This window comes from Triturus cristatus, chromosome 5_1 (genome assembly GCF_964204655.1).
Source record: "Triturus cristatus chromosome 5_1, aTriCri1.1, whole genome shotgun sequence".
NCBI lineage: Eukaryota > Metazoa > Chordata > Amphibia > Caudata > Salamandridae > Triturus > Triturus cristatus.
Window position 1 is genome coordinate 495,343,502 of NC_140587.1, and position 17,150 is coordinate 495,360,651.

Below are 17,150 nucleotides of genomic sequence, written 5' to 3' on the forward strand. Positions count from 1 at the left end.
GCCATTTTCCTGTTAAGTGGAGGCTGGATGGGATTAACCGCTATTGCTTCTTGTCTAGTCTACCTGTGGCCATCTGCCATACGATTACTCTGCTGTTTCACTTCATTTCATCACTTCAGTCACATATGCTAACTGTGTGTCCCCCTGCAAAGGTAGTTTTCTGTTCATTTCCACAACATACCTACCATTATGCCTCCTGCCTTTTCGAATAGCAGCACGTCAATGTCCTACTTTTCATGACATCCCAGAGAAAACAGTTCAAGAAATCACAGACAAATCTAAAGTAGTCTGTCACTCTTTTTGAGAATTTCTATAAAAAGATTTATGAAAGGAGAAAGTGCACTTTAAGCCAAAATAGAGTGCATGTTCATAAAACTTTTACAGATATTTTCTACTTTAACTTCGCTTTCTGACAAATATAGGGTCATCGATTTGCTGCTACATAGATATAGCGCTTCATACATCTGACGAGGGATGATGGCACTTGCAAATGACAGTTAGCAAATACTACCTACATTTTGAACATTGAGTTCAGTGAGGTGTATAAGGACTTTGATTTTATGTCAGGACAGGAGGCTAGCATTAGGCATTATATTTTATTAATTTCTTCTGAGCAGCAACACACTAGTTAAAAGCTCCCAGAAATGGAATTTACACACATCACAATTAAAAGAATGTTCAATTCAAATAAAGCCTCTGTGTCCTCCATCTTCTTCCTCTTTTGTTGCTGCTTCCGAGCAGGATAAGTACTTTATTTACTGAACCTATGTTTGTATGAGTTGAGAGTATGATTTGTTTGTTTACCCCATTTTAGTTTTTTTTGATTGAGTTTGGATGTTTTTTGATTTGTTTTAAGAATTTTTTGAATTACTTTGTAAAAGTATTAATAACACTCGATTTACGTTTATTATAAATTTAATATGTCCTATTGTTGAGGTAAGTTTCGCAAGTGATTTTTTAATATATTACTTTTGAAATTTAATGTAAATGTTATAGGTCTATTTGATACATTTTCAACTGACCTTTTCAATTGTGATCAGCAAGCGCGTAATAGCGTGAAAACATTATTTTTCTTGCACAAAATGGAGGCGCACTCGTATGCGCAAACGAACCACATTGTTATGTGTGTTTCGTTAGTATTTTATTGGGAATAGCGGTTGTTTGCCAAACAAACAGGCCTGTTTTTACAGGCAGGTGGAGCGCATCAGTTACTATGCAACAAAGCATATTTTATGATCAAACGCTTGTTGCCGGTTTGTGGTGCGATCGTTAGTTTTCAGTCAGGGAATTTAAATTAATGAAAACAATGGCTTGTTTTTAAACAGCTAATAACTGGGAGTAAATATATTTAAGGAGAATTGTTTGAGTATTTTGTTTTGGAGGAGAACTTTACAGAATGGGGAATAATCAAATGAGTGAAGGAGAAAAGGAGGTAAGGCTAAGGAAGTTGGTAGATGATGAGGTCTAAACTGTGGCTATGGAAATATTAAAACAGGTCCTAGGGAAAAGGGATAGAAATGCTTTAGAGGAAAAGGAATATTTTACAGATTCAGACAATGAGTCTGAGAATAGAGGTACTGGTGGTAAGTGCTTGAAAAAGAAAAGACATTTAGAAAAAACAGGGTCCAAGTGCCTTGCATGGTTCAGGTGTCCTTGGCGGCACTCGGAGGATTCAGCAAAACGCTGATTTAGAAGAAACTCAGATAGATAAGTTTGGAAGATCTAATGATAATCTGGATGACTATGTCCTAGATTTGGAGTATAAAGACGAATATGAAAATGAAGAGAGTGAGTTGGACTCTAGATCTGGTCGTAAGGATGTATCTTCTATAAAGGATCCCTTTGGGGAGAGTCTTTATAATCCTAGTGAGATAAGGCACTCAGGGGTAAGGACTGGTGGCCGATGGAGCACGTGGCTCAATATATAAAATCTAGATTGCGACAACCAATAGAGAGAGAGGAACGCAATCTTATGCAAGTTGAATGCTCAAGACCAGTGATTGACAAGAAGGTGACTCAGACACCTAATTTTGAAACCAATTTGATCCCCTATATGTTCAAGATGGGAAAAGATCCCAGAAAAGGTTCGGAAAAATCTCTTAGGATTTGCCAGGACAAGTTACTTGATATTTTGGGTCCTTTGGCAAGAATTTTTGATACGGTTGAGGAAGCCTTTTTAAAAGGATCTGAGGTGGATTTGTTACTTTTAAGAGGTTGGTGACAGAGGGAAATTTGCTTTATGGGCAATGCTAATGCAGATCTTTTGACTGAAAGACGGAAAACTTTATCAATGAGAATAAATCCAAAGTTGAATGATTTGGCAAGGAGAGAGTCATCATAGGATGCTAAAGGTTTACTATTCGGGGAAGGTTTGGTGAAATCCTTATCTAAATATGTGAAGACTTTTACAAGTCTGGATAAAGCACAATTCTCAATGAGAAAGATTTTTCAGAATAGCAGTTTTTATGGTAGGTCCGGTAAAAAAGAGGAATCTACTGGCTGAGCAGGATTTAGGGTCCATTATCAAAATTCGCAATACCAGGGAAATGGTGGATATAGAAGACAGCCAGGCTATGGTCAGTTCTATCCACAAAGAGGAAGAAGTCAAACCAATGGTCGGGGACAAGGACAAGGTGAGTACGAACAAAATTATTGTTTTTATCCCTACAAAGGTAGGAGGAAGGTTGAAATATTTCAGACAGCGATGGGAAAAAATAACTTCAGACGCATGGGTACTACAGTCCATAACAGGGTATGTGATAGAGGAGCCAAAAGAGTTGGTATTCCAAAAAGATTTGCAGACGGTAATACAAGAGGAGGCAAATCAGATTTTCGGGAAGAATGCTATTATTGAGGTGGAAGTGGAAGAGAAAGTGTTTGTGAGAACCTTGTTTGTGGTGAAGAAATAGGACAAAGGGTGGAGACCGCTGATAACTCTCCGGAATTTGAACCTATTTGTGAAAAATTGTCATGTCAAGATGGAAGATATACATTGCTTGAGAGATTTGCTGCAGGATTTAGACTGGATGGTGAAGATAGATTTGAAGGACGCTTATTTCACCATTCCTATGGCAAAAGAGAGTCAGAGGTTTCTACAGTTCAGATGTAGAGGTCAGTTGTTTCAATTTCAATGCCTTCCTTTCGGACTATCTGCAGCGCCATTGTGTTTCCCAAAGATGATGGGTCCAGTAGTGGGTTATTTAAGAGAAAGGGGAATGCGGTTGATAATCTATCTGGACGATATATTAATGATGAATCAGGATGTGGATATTCTTTTGAAGGAACTGGAAGTGATGAATGAATTGTTAAGTGGTCTGGGGTTTGTGATACATGTGGCGAAGTCTGTGATGTTACCTTCACAGAACTTGGAATTTCTTGGGTTTGTGGTGTACACAAAGGAAAGTTGTTTGCATTTACCAGAGAAGAAAGTAAAGAAGATCAAGCAAGAGGTTTCCTCTATGTCAAAGAAGGAATCAGTAAAATTTAGAGAGTTGGCACGGGTGATTAGTCTTTTGTCGTCCTCGATTCAGGCAATTTTCCCAGGTCCACTTCATTACAGGTCATTTCAGAGGTTGAAGGCCCAGAGGTTGGCAGAAGGTTTTTGGTACGGAGATGTTGTTCTTTTGAATAAGGATACAAAGGAGGAGTTAATTTGGTGGAAGGAAAGTTTAGATGCGTGGAATGGGAAAGCAATTTTCGGAACCCATCCAGATTTTCTGTTAGAGAGCGATGCAAGCAATTTAGGTGGGGGCATCTTGTTTGACAAAGAAGACAGGTGTCGCTTGATCCCTGAGTGAGAGGGAAGAGCACATAAACAGTTGGAGATGCAGGGAGGTTTGTTAGCATTACAAAGTTTTCAAAAGGATTTGAAAGGGATTACAGTTCTTCTACGAATGGACAATGTGACAGCAGTTACTTATGTAAACAAGTTGTGAGGAAGCTGATCCAGGAGACTAACGGAATTAGAGAAAGAAATATGGGAGTTCTGCTTAGAGCACAAGATAATATTGAAGGTGGAATATTTACCAGGAAAGATGAATGTCGATGCAGATTGGTATTCCAGGAATGTGATAGATTATAGCGATTGGAAGCTCAACAGGATTGTTTTCTAAAGGATTTTAGAAGTAATGGGGCCTTCTGATGTCGATTTGTTTGCCTCTCGTCTGACCTTTCAATTGCCCAAGTATGTAAGTTGGAGGCCGGATCCGGGAGCTTTAGCAGTAGATGCCTTCTTGCAGATTTGGAAGGAGATAAAGGGGTATGCGTTTCCACCTTTTTCAACGATTTAGAGGGTGTTGGTCCAGGTGAGGAGGTAGAGATGCCATCTAGTTTTGGGGACAACCTTCTGGAAATGTCAGCCGTGGTTTCCAACAGTAATGGAGTTAGCAGTGGAAGAACCTTTTCTGGTAGACGCAGTAGAAGGTCTTTTATTGGGAATAGATGGGGTGGAACATATTCTTGTGATTTCAGGTTCTCTCAACCTTCTAGTTTGGAGGATATCAGGCATTCAGGATGACTGTTATGACTTTCGGAATCGGCTTCTGTCTTACTCGATGAGTCTTGGGCTCCTGGGACTAGGAGATGGTACAGAGGGGCATGGAACGGAGTTTGGATCCGGTAGAGGCGGGTGATGTAGAGGTGACACGTTTGTTGGCTTATTTATTTGAGAAAGGAATGTCTTATAGAACAGTAAACTGTTATAGATCTGCTATTGCAGCCTGGCATTCTTTGGTTCTGGGGATATCAGTGGGGAAATATCCCACCCTTTGGCTAAATACAAGACTTTATGGGATGTAGTTTTAGTATTGAAGTTATTGCAGAATTGGCCAGGCAATAACTATCTGGAGACTGGGGAGTTATCCTGGAAGTTGGCCACACTTCAGATGGAGCAAGGTTTTGCAAAAAGTAAACTTGCTCGGATTAAAAACCCCGTTATACATACTAACAGTGTGCAGTGGAAAATTAACATACAAATCACATGAACACACGGAACACCGCTTTGCGCATGCGTGCACTAATGTGAAAAAAATGCATGAAAGAACGCGGCCGCATTTCACATTGCGTATCTAAAGAAACAAAATTAATGCATGTCTAGGCCGCATTTCACACCCTGCATTAAAAATAATAATAAAATAATGCCGCTTTGCTAGGAAATTATTTACAGGGGATAGTGCAAAGGTGGGTAGCAAACAGTGAAAAGTGCTTTTGAAATTAAATGAAATTAAATGAAAATGGCTTTTATATAGCGCATGGCTACCCGGGAGCATACCAGCACTGAACAATGACTAGAAGCACAACACCCTAGGGGAAGAGCCAAGTTTTCAACTGTGATTCCATGTAATTAATAAATGCTAATGTTTATTCGTCATAGTGAGTCGAATAGGCCTGCATTTTTCTAAAATGTACATGATAGATGGGGGGCTGGAGAAAGAACTTGAATAATTCAACAAAGACGGAAACGCTGAGCGCTGCAGAAGAAGGGCAAAAGTCCAAGGTTGTACAGCTCAGAGAACATTGTTTGTCTACCAAAAGATAAGACTTGCCGTGGCATCCAAGACTTCTTTTGCGGACATAGCTCAAGGACTAGTGTGAATTAAATGAAAAACTTACAAGTGTTTAAATGAATGAACAAGTAAAAAATTATGTCATGTGAAAGGACGTAAAACAATGAGCATGCAGAATTTTGAATGTGAACATGGTGGTGTGATGAACCACCTCCCAAACCCTCCGATTGGAGAATCCGTTTCATGAATTGTGTCAATTATTGTGGGTTGGACATGTAGGTTTTAGGGTATAACTGGGGTGCCTTTCGGGGTGTGGTAAGCTATTATTTGTCTTAGGTCGGATGGAGAGGAGAGAGGGGTGATTTTGTCACTGTCCGTCGGTTTGCAGAGAGGCCTAGCAGTTCCTGTCCCTGTCCCGTCCCTGATTTCCTGAAATCTTTGTTAACTGACTATTTCAGGGGACCCCCACTACCTCCGTGGCCAGGGGGGGTGGTATTTCACTGATCTTTAGGTTTGTATTATCTTCATGACTCGTACTTTGCATAATCATTTGCAAATGTATTTTTTGTCTCTGAAACTTCTGTCTCTTCATCTATCCACTCCGTCATATGTATATTGTTTCACATTATTTTTCTGAAACTTATGTCTCTTCATCTATCCATTCCTTCATATGCATATCGTTAATTTGATGATGAGTATGACACTGTTTGCATTTGTTGATTGTTTTCTCTCCCTCTTGTGAGATTCTTTGTTTGCATTGTAACCTGTATGCGATGAGCATAAATTATTCACATTGTATTGAGATAAACGTTATTAATCTTATCGAGAGTCTGTGTGTATTTAGCTAGTTAGATAGTACTATTATTATCATCAACTACTCAACTAATTGGTCCATAGACCAAGAGGAAAGAGAGTTGATATACGGGTCTAGTTATATATTTAGAAATGTTAGACACGAACCTGTGAAAAACAATTTTTCACGTCATTAAAACTTGACCCCCAGCGCAACAGGGATTTAGGAGTTGGGTGAATGTGTATGGGCCATTTGTATGCAATAACAATGAGTATTGATCCCTGATAAAGTGTAGCGCTGGATCACTTCTTTGTTTAATTTCATTTATAGGGTTTCAGATATTAAGGTTTTAGAGGTGTCTAGACGTTTGTATAAACCAGATGTCGTAATTTTTGGAGTTTGTAAAAGAACAAAAACAACATCAGAGTCAATTTTCTACCCGAGATTTGATGGTGTGCCATAACCTTGTGTGGTACATTGTATTAAAGAGTATGAGTCACATATGTTGGACAAGAGGAGCGATGGAGTGGATCAGCTCTTAATATCTTATGTGAAACCGTTTAAACCGGAAAGTAACTCAACTATTGCGAGATGGGTGAAAGCAACTATGAAGGAAGCAGGTGTTGATTTGTCAAATTATTCTGAACATAGCGCAAGGGGTGCAATGGCTAGTAAGGTGTGCATGATGGGGGGTAGAGTTGAAGATACCCTGGTCGGCAGTTGGTCTTCAGCTGAGACATTCAGGAAGTTCTATTTTAGGAAAATTGATCATGTTTCAAAATGTGTAGTACGAAGCTTTGAACATGCATAATGCTAGCCTCCTGTCTTGACATAAAATTACAATTCTTACAGGTTTACTGATTCAAGAATCGCGATTTTATTAAAGACAAGAAGGCTAGCATTATCCCTCCCACCCGAGTGAGTGAGTGTTTTTATTTAAGGTAATATTGAAATTGAATATGTTAAATTATTTTGGAGTATTCTACGGTTTGTGTTTAGGAATGATATTCAGGTTTGTCCTAGAAGACATTCATTTTTGTTTTATTTAATTATTTTGTAGATATATAGAAGTATTTTAGTGGAGGAAAGGATTGTTGTTCAATGTTGTCAGAAAAGCCGAACAAAAGAGGAAGAAGATGGAGGACACAGAGGCTTTATTTGGAATGAACATTATTTTAATTATGTTTGTAAATTCCATTTCTTCGAGGTTTTAACTAGTGTGTTGCTGCTCAGAAGAAGTTATTAAAAGATAATGCATAATGCTAGCATCCTTGTCTATAATAAAATCTTGATTCTTTAATCAGTAAACCTGTAAGAATCGTCATTCTCTGCCCCTGTGGAACGCAAAGACACTGCAGGCACCTCCTTGTTCGATTCATGTACACACTAAGCCGAAATCTGTTTCCCCCTCTACCCATGCAAGGTACACATTCTGTACATCCGCTACAGTACCTTCCAAAAACACGTCAGGGCAGCTCAATTTGGTGTTCTGGTCATACTGCAGTATAAGGAAAGGCTAACACAACCTCAGCTTCTAATACGTCAGACTCCATGTTTTGTAGAGATGTGCACTACATTATTTTAAATGACATTCCTAATTTCAGTATTTTCTATTTATGGTTTTCATTTTAACACACATTTTGCATTGAGTTCTGTCAAACCTATAATAATGGCTGAATGCTGCCTTTTGCCTGTCGTGTTCGGTATATCTATGGAAACCACTGTGCAATTCAATTCTGGTCGATGGGCAGATAATCTTAGTTCTGTAACAGCTGAAATAAGTGGTCATTCATTTCATTTCTAATTCATTTTCCATTCTCTTCAGAGATATTAGTAATGACGCGTTTCTAGAAGTGATGTGAAGGAGTAATCCTATAATAAATACCATGTTCGAACTTTTAGAAAACCTTATTTTCCTCCACATGGAACATTTTTACTTTTATGGTTACTATATTGTTTCGTCTTTGGCTACAGATATATTCAATATAGTAAAATATAACATTGTTTCACTGTAGCTTTTGACAAATCTACTCAACAGGTCCAGCGCCTGCAGCTAGATGATATGTCACTGATAATTAAGTACCGCTGAGACTCCAATGCGATTAAAATATTTAAATGTGTATACATATACACATCAGCTTCTCCGTCTGCCCCATCTGTTATGTTATTGGTTCTTCTAGAGCGTATGGCTACCCAGAAACAAACTTCCCAGAGCTAACAGGGGTTGTGAGAAAAAATGCGCTGCCTATGCAAACAAACAGGTTTTTAGCGGTCTTCTGAAGCTTAGCAAGTTGCCATTGGCTCTTAGTTGACTAAGGAGGCCATTCCCGAGCTTACATGCTAGATGGGCAAAGGACCACCCTCCACATCTGGCCCTAGTGATTCTAGGAGTGGTCACAAAAAAGTGATGGTTTGACAATAGATCCCCAGCATTTTTGTACGGAATGATGAGATGACTAAGAATATGTGTTCTCTGAGCATGTTTTATTTTATATACAATGCAGAGTGTTTTAAATTCTATCCTTTTCTTTCCTGGTAGCCAATGGAGGCTACCAAAGCCGAACGTGCAGACTGTGATCTTGGAATGCTCAGCAGGAGTCTGGCTGTAGCATTCTGAATAATCTGCAGCTTTCTGGTAACATACCATCCACAACACACAACACTAACACAATGGTGGAAAACACAAGGAAGTATCATGGCTACCATTACCATGCTCTGTGAGAATCCCTGTGTTGGTGAGGAGTCATTTCCAAACTTAATACTGGTCTCCCACCTTCCTAAATTGGGACCGTTGCTCTCCTGACAACCTTCACTTGCTTGGTCTATTCTCTCAATTCTCCTCTCCCAAATTCTCTGTTGTCTTGATGGCCAGGCCAGCGCTTACTTTCTAATGCTATTTCTATGGGTCTTCTACAGGTTCATCTGACATCCTCCAGAACCAAGGTTCATATCTCCCCTCTCTCTTCCGCACAGCAGATGGAAACAAATCATGTCCAGATCCTGAACACTTTCCTGATGCTGCTCCCAGCCATCCTCACCGATGGGTAAGGACTTAAATTAAGGCAGGTGCTCATGATGCCTCTGCCAATTTATATAGGATGTCCTGGTTGTCCTTCTCTGAAACCCCCTTCATGCAGAGTGTAGTAAATGGTGACTGTCATGATGCAGGAGCCACCACTGGCTCAAATATTGGAAAAAAGAGTTGTGATACTGTAGGAAGTGGAATCAGTTTGGCCACATGACATACACCACTCAGCCATTACCATTTTAAGCCATGCCACTTAGTGCAAAACTTCAGTGCGACACATGGCAGTCTGGCATACTCTCGAAATTGCCCAGAAGTGCTGGGGAAGGCATAGCATGGATTCATCTAATGTGAGTAGGTGCAATCTCCCGCCACTTCTGGTATCCACACTGGTGATCACAGTTCCACCCTGATGCCAGGGTCTGCTAGGACAGCCCTACCCTAACAAAGAGTTTTTACCCAAGTTGAGGGGTTGAATTCAATGGAAAGTCTAGCACACGTACGATGGAGATGTTTCTTCTGCTATTCGATTAGACTGACCGACCTTCAGTCAAATATTAAATAAGGTTAATTGCTGCTATAACTGCTCTTTTCCAGCTTCTCGAGCTTTTGACTTTTCAAAGCTCAAAGTTTTCGAAAAAGAATTCTGAAGCTGCAATTTTAAATTACATTGCAACTGCACACACCCCTATCACTGACCCTTGCAAAACAAAAGCAGCCTCTCAGTGTTAACAGTGTTTGTCAATGCCCCTAAAAGTCCTAATTATCCATTCAAAATATACATATGGCATTATAACCCTGCATCTTAAAACAATGTCTTTGCCTTGTGACCAACTCTTCAACGGACAACAGCAACAGTTTTCAGCAGCTTCACTGCTAAAATACTGAACAAACTTCAACTTTATTCTCAAAATTGATCTCAGCTTGGGAAGATTTTATACACATTACTTTCTTTGCATTGGTTTCCCATGAAACAATCTTTGGATTTTGAAATTCTCTCTTTTTCCAAAAGGTTGTGCATAGTAATGTTCTCTCAAACTGCTCCAGACCGTTCACCATACAGGTACACCCGATTACAGCCGCAAGTTTAGAGCATAATCCCACCTCTTGACTAGAATTCAAAACACTCCCACACAGTCCCACTATCTTTAGGGCCCTCATTACGAATTAAGGGCGAAATTCCAATCTCTTTGAAAAATCGTATTTTCACAGAGATTGGAATTACAAGTTGTGTGATAATTATCACACCCTTGCAGTTTCCTCCTGAAAACTTCCTGCAGGTCAAACCCGCAGAAATATATCAGGGAGGATAGGCCGAGGAATTTCCCAGACAGTTCGGAGGCGGGTCAAGAGACTGCATGACTCCTTTGTGTTTTGAGACCTGTGGGTGAACTTCGCGAGTAGCAGCTTACCTTCCCTTGTTTAGGTCTACCTTCTAGTCAAAACTGCTACATATTCCCACCGGCTTCCTGAGGACCCAGACTAAGGGGCTCATTAGGATGGTGGAAGGACCGCCACCGCCCGGCTGGCGGTCCTTCCCAGATCCGACCGCGATTTTCCCACCGCCAGGTTCCGATGGCGGTGGGATCCAAACTGTGACCGCGGTGGACACAAAGTCCATCTGCCACGGAACCACCACAGGCAATCTTTGCGATTGCCTGGTGGAGCAGTCTGCAGCAATGAAATGGCAGCCATCCGCCAGATCACAATGCTGTCTCCAGCCAGCCTTTCCATGGCGGATAAACCGCCATTGAAAGGCTGGTGGAGATTTTGTTTCGGGGGCCCGCTCCGGTCCCCCCTTTTGTTGGGGAGATGTGGGTGCACTTGGGGGGTGTACCCACTGTACCCCCCAACGTTTTACTGTACCAAGTGGCAGGCACCGAGTGGTGCCTGCCACGTAGTGCAGTGAAATGCGCTACATGCCATTTTGACTTTGCAGCGGGTGCTGCTGTCAGCAGCACCCGCCACAATGTTAAAATGCAAGATGCGACCGCCATGTTGGTGGTCGCATCCTGATTTGGTGTGCGGGACCGCCGCATGTATTGCGGACCATCCCTGGTCTCCAACACGAGTCCGTCCGCCATCGTAATGAGCCCCTAAGTGTGACTTCAACCACGTGCGGCGCAGTGTCTGGGAGGCAGTGTTGGTTATCTTCCATCCTGGGGTATAGGACAATTTGGGTGAACTAGAAGGTAGAAGGAGACTTGGGCCACGGAGTCTGCTGAGTATGAACCATTAACCTGCTGGATACCAGTGAAACTGTATTAGGGCGCTGTTAGACCTGGCATCCTTCGCGTGGTTTCCCCTGACTTTTTGCCTCTACCTCCCATATTTTTGACACTGTGCTGGAATTCGTTTTTGCTGGTTCAGATGCTTTGGGCACTTTGCCACTGCTGATCAGTGCCAAAGTGCAGTTGTTAACTGCCACGTTGTCCTGGCCAGTGTACACACTTGCCAGGCCTGACCCTTCCCTTTTCTTACACATTGGACACCCCTATGGTAGGCCCAAGGTACCCCCCTGGGCAGGGTGCAGTGAATGTGAAAGGTAGGACATGTTCTAGTGTGGGTAACATGTCCTGATAGTGAAATACTGCCAATTTAGTTTTTTCACTATCGAAAGGGTATCTTGCCCATAGGTTAACATGGGGAATGCTGTGTAACATGTTTACCTGCATATCTTCCCATAGCAGCAAGATAGACAGGTGGAATCTGGTATCCCTGAACTCAGAATTTAATAACACATCTTTTAGTGAGATGGTTTTTAAATTCTAAGTTTGGAAATAGCACTTTTATAAAGTGGCTATTTTCTTGTTCAGCCTTTCTGTGTGCTTCTGCCTGTTTGTGGATGACTGTCTGGTTTGTGAGTGACAGGGGCTGGGGTGGCTCCAGGAGGCTGGGTGAGTCAGCACTAGGCTGAATAGACCCATCTGCATGTGGAGTGGTGGGAGGAGTAGCACCTGGGTCTGAACAGGGCTGTGCCTGCCTTCCACAATTCTGGCTCCACCTCCTGCGGTGCGGCTGATGGCCCTGGCCCACACTCACAAAGAAAGAAGATGGGCACTGTCAGAGTGCACCCAGAACTGGTTTGGACTGGGTCCAGGACCACTCACACATGAATAACAAAGACATTTGGGGTATAAATATCTGAGCTGAATCCCCTAAAATTGAGATTAGAAAACTTTGTGATCAAGAAGGAATCCCTGAGAAAGAAGAACAGCTAGGAAGACTGGAAAAGTGCTGCCATTGCTGAGTGTCTGGGAGCTAACCTGCAGTTGCTGTGATTGCTGAGGAAGAGGACCAAGGGACTGTCTGCTGTGTTCCCCTTACTTGAAGAGGAGCTGTGCTGTGTGATTTGCCCCCCTCTGAAGTCCACCTATCTCCAAGGGCCTGGGAAGAGCTGGCCTCCTGTTATCAAACTTAGGGACACAAACGTTTACAGAAGGAGCCATCGTGTTGGTGCTGAGTGCATGTTGTTGCGCACTACCTGTGGCCTTGTGAACTCTGCCCTGCCTGCCTGCGTGCGTGTAATTAACTCAGTGTGCTACCGGCACACAGCGGGGCTCTGTGTGAGGTCTGCCGTGCCTCCTGAACAACTGACCCGAGAGAGTTTGTGCCCGTGCACTACCCGAGGCCGTCACCAAGGGGCCGAGATCACCACCGCCGGCCCGGTCCGAGGAAGAAGGGAAACGCTGTGTGTGGAGAAATCACCGCCGCCAGCCCGGGAACCTCGCAAGCACTGTATCCATTCAGTGCCGACGTCAGGGGAAAGCCGCGCTGAAATTGGACTCAGCGCAGTGTATCGCTTGGCAACCAAGAAGCTCGTCCCCGTGAATCCGCGTCAAGAAGAAGTACAGCATAGACATCTCCTAGCAACCGGGGCTTTCTCACGTTCAGTATCGAGGACAGAGCCGGACCAGAAGCCAGGGAGCACCGCCAAGGAGGGAGAGCTGGCCCGTCGGAAGATCAGCACGGACTGCCGAGCCTCCTCCACAGTCAGAGAGGTAACCGGAGCTAGCGCAGAGGGGAATTGTTTTTAAATGCACTGCTGGCAGGCCGCCTAGAAAGACGTGGAAGTCTGCGGGTGCCTGGCGCGCGCCCGCGCATTTACGAAGAGGGGGATTCCAAGTGAAGCGGGACAATATTTAAGGACAGCGTCCTTCTGGTTACTAGCACACACCCGCGCATTTGCTAGGGATGAATTCCTGATTTTAAAAGTGAGCACATAAGTACAGCACATTCCGTGCTACAGCGGGGGGCATTTTATCGCCAAGGGCGGCGTCTTTGCAGTGATACTCCCTACGCCAGGAGCGTCATTATTGAGAGGCACATTATTAGCATTTTGCAAGTAACTTCCCCACACTAACAACAAGGGCTCACAGCCATACTGAGCCTACAAGTGTTTCTATGCTTACCAGTACGTTTTAACCAAGAGAACATTACTAGAGTCAACTTTTGCCATAAGAGAACATTGCTAAGACAAGATTGATGGTGTATGTGATTTTTATGTCGTTTTGATCTGCCTAATCTATATAAAGTGATTTATATTTTTATAAACAACTTGTGTAGCGTCCATTTGTGGTGTTTCACTATATTACTGTGAGTGTTGGTACAAATACTTTACACATTGCCTTGGGGATAAGCTTGTCTGCTCATGCCAAGCTACCAAGGGGGTGAGCAGGGGTTATCAACAGTGCGTTTCCTCCTTGCCCTGACTAGGAGTAAGGGTCCCTACTTGGACAAAGGTACTTACCTCTGCCAATTAGAGACCCCCAGATCTAACAGGCACTGAGTGCGTAGGTGTGCAAGAGTGTTCCGTACAGACTGGCTGATACCTGTCGTACTGCGTAGCAGTGCAAAGTAAGTGTGTGTGTGAGTGATCTATGTGGACCACCTGTGATTCATGACACTGGCCAGCGATGCTGCTTCAGAAGATGATTTTATGCCAAAAGCACAATACATTTGACATTGGGTTTTCCCGCATGGCTTCAGCCTGCGGTGCTGCTAAAAAGTGTTTCACTTTCGTGTAATTACATATCTTTTACATTGTGCACCTCATAAGGGTGCTCTCTCTCTCTCTCTCTCAATGTGGGGGATTTAGATTAGGAATTGTCCACAGCGTGCGTACTACCAATATAATAATACAAGTGTGCCTAGTACTGCTAGTAATATTTCAGAATGTGTTTATGCCACAAAGTATATGATGTCAATGTTATAAGGATTGAATACGTGTGTTGAATATAAATGTTTTTTACATTCATCCTGTGTGAAGTCTCTTTTGTGACACTGTGTATTTATTGTGTGTGGCTGCTGTACCTTTGCTTTACACATTTCGTCTGATATAAGCCTGACTGCTGAGTGCAAATCTACCCAAAGGTGAGCACGGGTTGTACAGTGAGTGTAATCACCTGCCCTTGACGGAAGGGTGAGGTTCTGCACAGCTGGAAGCATCTGTTCAGCCAACCAGACAACGCCAGTTCCAAAAGGTCAAAAAGAAGTGGTTTTATCAATGCTTGTTAAAGCTTTCTTTTGGTACAATGCAGCTGACAGACACAAGGCAACATGACTTTTGACTGTTCATGGCTTCCCCTGTTTTAAAAGGTTTAACATAAAATGTAATATTGTTTAGCATTTCAAGACCCTGTATTAGCTGAAAAATTGGTAATAAATGTAAAGTTGTTCCTAACAAGGGTCCCACAATGTAATATTTTCATGGGCCGCAAAAATCCATAAGGTGTCGCTGGTTATGGAATGAGAAACATAGATAACTCTGTAAACGCACTATTTTAGCAAATATGCTGTTATTTCTGAAATATTGACAAAATATGCTGTTATTAAATAAAATATTTACGAAGACAAATCTGGTACACCGTTAAGAATTACTGGGCACACAATATATGCTAAATGCATAAGGCAGGGTCCATATAGCAATTTTACAGTCCTATGCCTCGTGTCTTCAAGCCACTAAACGTCTCTCCCCCAGCTCTGTACACGATCGGCTCTGTCGTTAGATTTACATAACTTGCTCCACCCACAAACCATACCTTGTATCTTATTTGTAGAACCACCACGGTACCAATGCTTTACTGTGGAAGACTGGGATCCAGTTCAAAATGCGACCTTGCTTTTCATGGCAGACATCCTAGGCGTGACCTTGGTGTAACTTCCTGACATTGCGCTGGCCGGTTCGAAGGTTCTCATGTTTGCTGCCCTCCCTCTCTTCTCGGTCTATATCTGGGCCTAGGCATTACTGGGGGAATGCAGAAGGCTGATTGGACAACAAGCAGAGGCCCGCTTACGCATGGTGACTACTGACTAGCAAGCAAGATGCTGGCTGCACTATACAGCGATTATGAGTAGTCTACAAAGTGGGGAACCACATTTACAACGCAACTGTTACAACACACTACACTTACAACGCATTTTTTACAACGCAACATCCACTACAACGCATTCCATTACATAGCATGACACTACAACGCATTTTTAAAAACTACCTTTACAACGCATTCCATTACATCGCATACTACCTTTACAACGCATACCATTACAACGCATAATATTACACTACACTATCCAACACTTACCCTACTGTTGCACCCCCTGGAGTTAGAATAGTAATTTTTACCCCTATACTATCCAACACTTACCCTACTGTTGCACCCCCTGGAGTTAGAATAGTAATTTTTACCCCTATACTATCCAACACTTACCCTACTGTTGCACCCCATGGAGTTAGAATAGTAATTGTTACCCCTATACTATCCAACACTTACCCTACTGTTGCACCCCCTGGAGTTAGAATAGTAATTTTTACCCCTATACTATCCAACACTTACCCTACTGTTGCACCCCTGGAGTTAGAATAGTAATTTTTACCCCTATACTATCCAACACTTACCCTACTGTTGCACCCCCTGGAGTTAGAATAGTAATTTTTACCCCTATACTATCCAACACTTACCCTACTGTTGCACCCCCTGGAGTTAGAATAGCAATTTTTACCCTATACTATCCAACACTTACCTTAAATGCAATTTAATATTATGCGTTGTAATGGTATGCGTTGTAAAGGTAGTATGCGATGTAATGGAATGCGTTGTAAAGGTAGTTTTTAAAAATGCGTTGTAGTGTCATGCTATGTAATGGAATGCGTTGTAGTGGATATTGCGTTGTAAAAAATGCGTTGTAAGTGCATGCGTTGTAAAAGTGTGCGTTGTAACGACATACATCCCTACAAAGTTAATGGTCGGCAAACAAAGTTTTGCTAAAGGTATGAAAAAACTATTGAGCCAGAAACCAAGAAGCTGACTGCACTATAAACAAAAACAAGGAATATAGTGTATGCCAGAAAGCTAACAGTTCGCAGGCTGAGGCCTGCTTGCGCTATGAAAAAACACTAATAGTTTAAACTATAAAGCAGGACTGTAAACCGATTAACCAGCAAGAAACCGACTGCACTACATACAACAACAGTACTGTTTATTTCAGAAAGCTTTTAAAGTTATTGGTTAGTGGCTGGTGTCTGCATGAGCTATGAAAAAAATAAATAACAGGCAGAGGTTGTCAAGGCCAGCTCTATTAGCTGCGACCGAAATCAAAGAAAACAGAAAGCAGAGCCAAGAAGAAACTGCTACATGCACAACAGAACGCTGTGCAACACTGTGCATGTTTATCACTGACCATGGAATTAATAAGCAACTACATTTAGTAACACTAATCAAGCAAATGTAAGGATTAGGGCACTATAACATACTTTGAGTTCTCTTAAATACACGTTTTGCAGAACACTGATATACAAACAAGCTCTGTGGTAGATGCCTGTGATGAC

At 42.2% G+C, this 17,150-nt stretch overlaps 1 protein-coding gene across 7 annotated transcripts in view; it reads right to left on the bottom strand.

The window, feature by feature from the left end:
• Positions 1 to 17,150, bottom strand: part of RALYL (RALY RNA binding protein like) — a 1,712,955-nt gene that overhangs the window by 689,719 nt on the left and 1,006,086 nt on the right. The gene's annotated exons all lie outside the window — the stretch shown is intronic.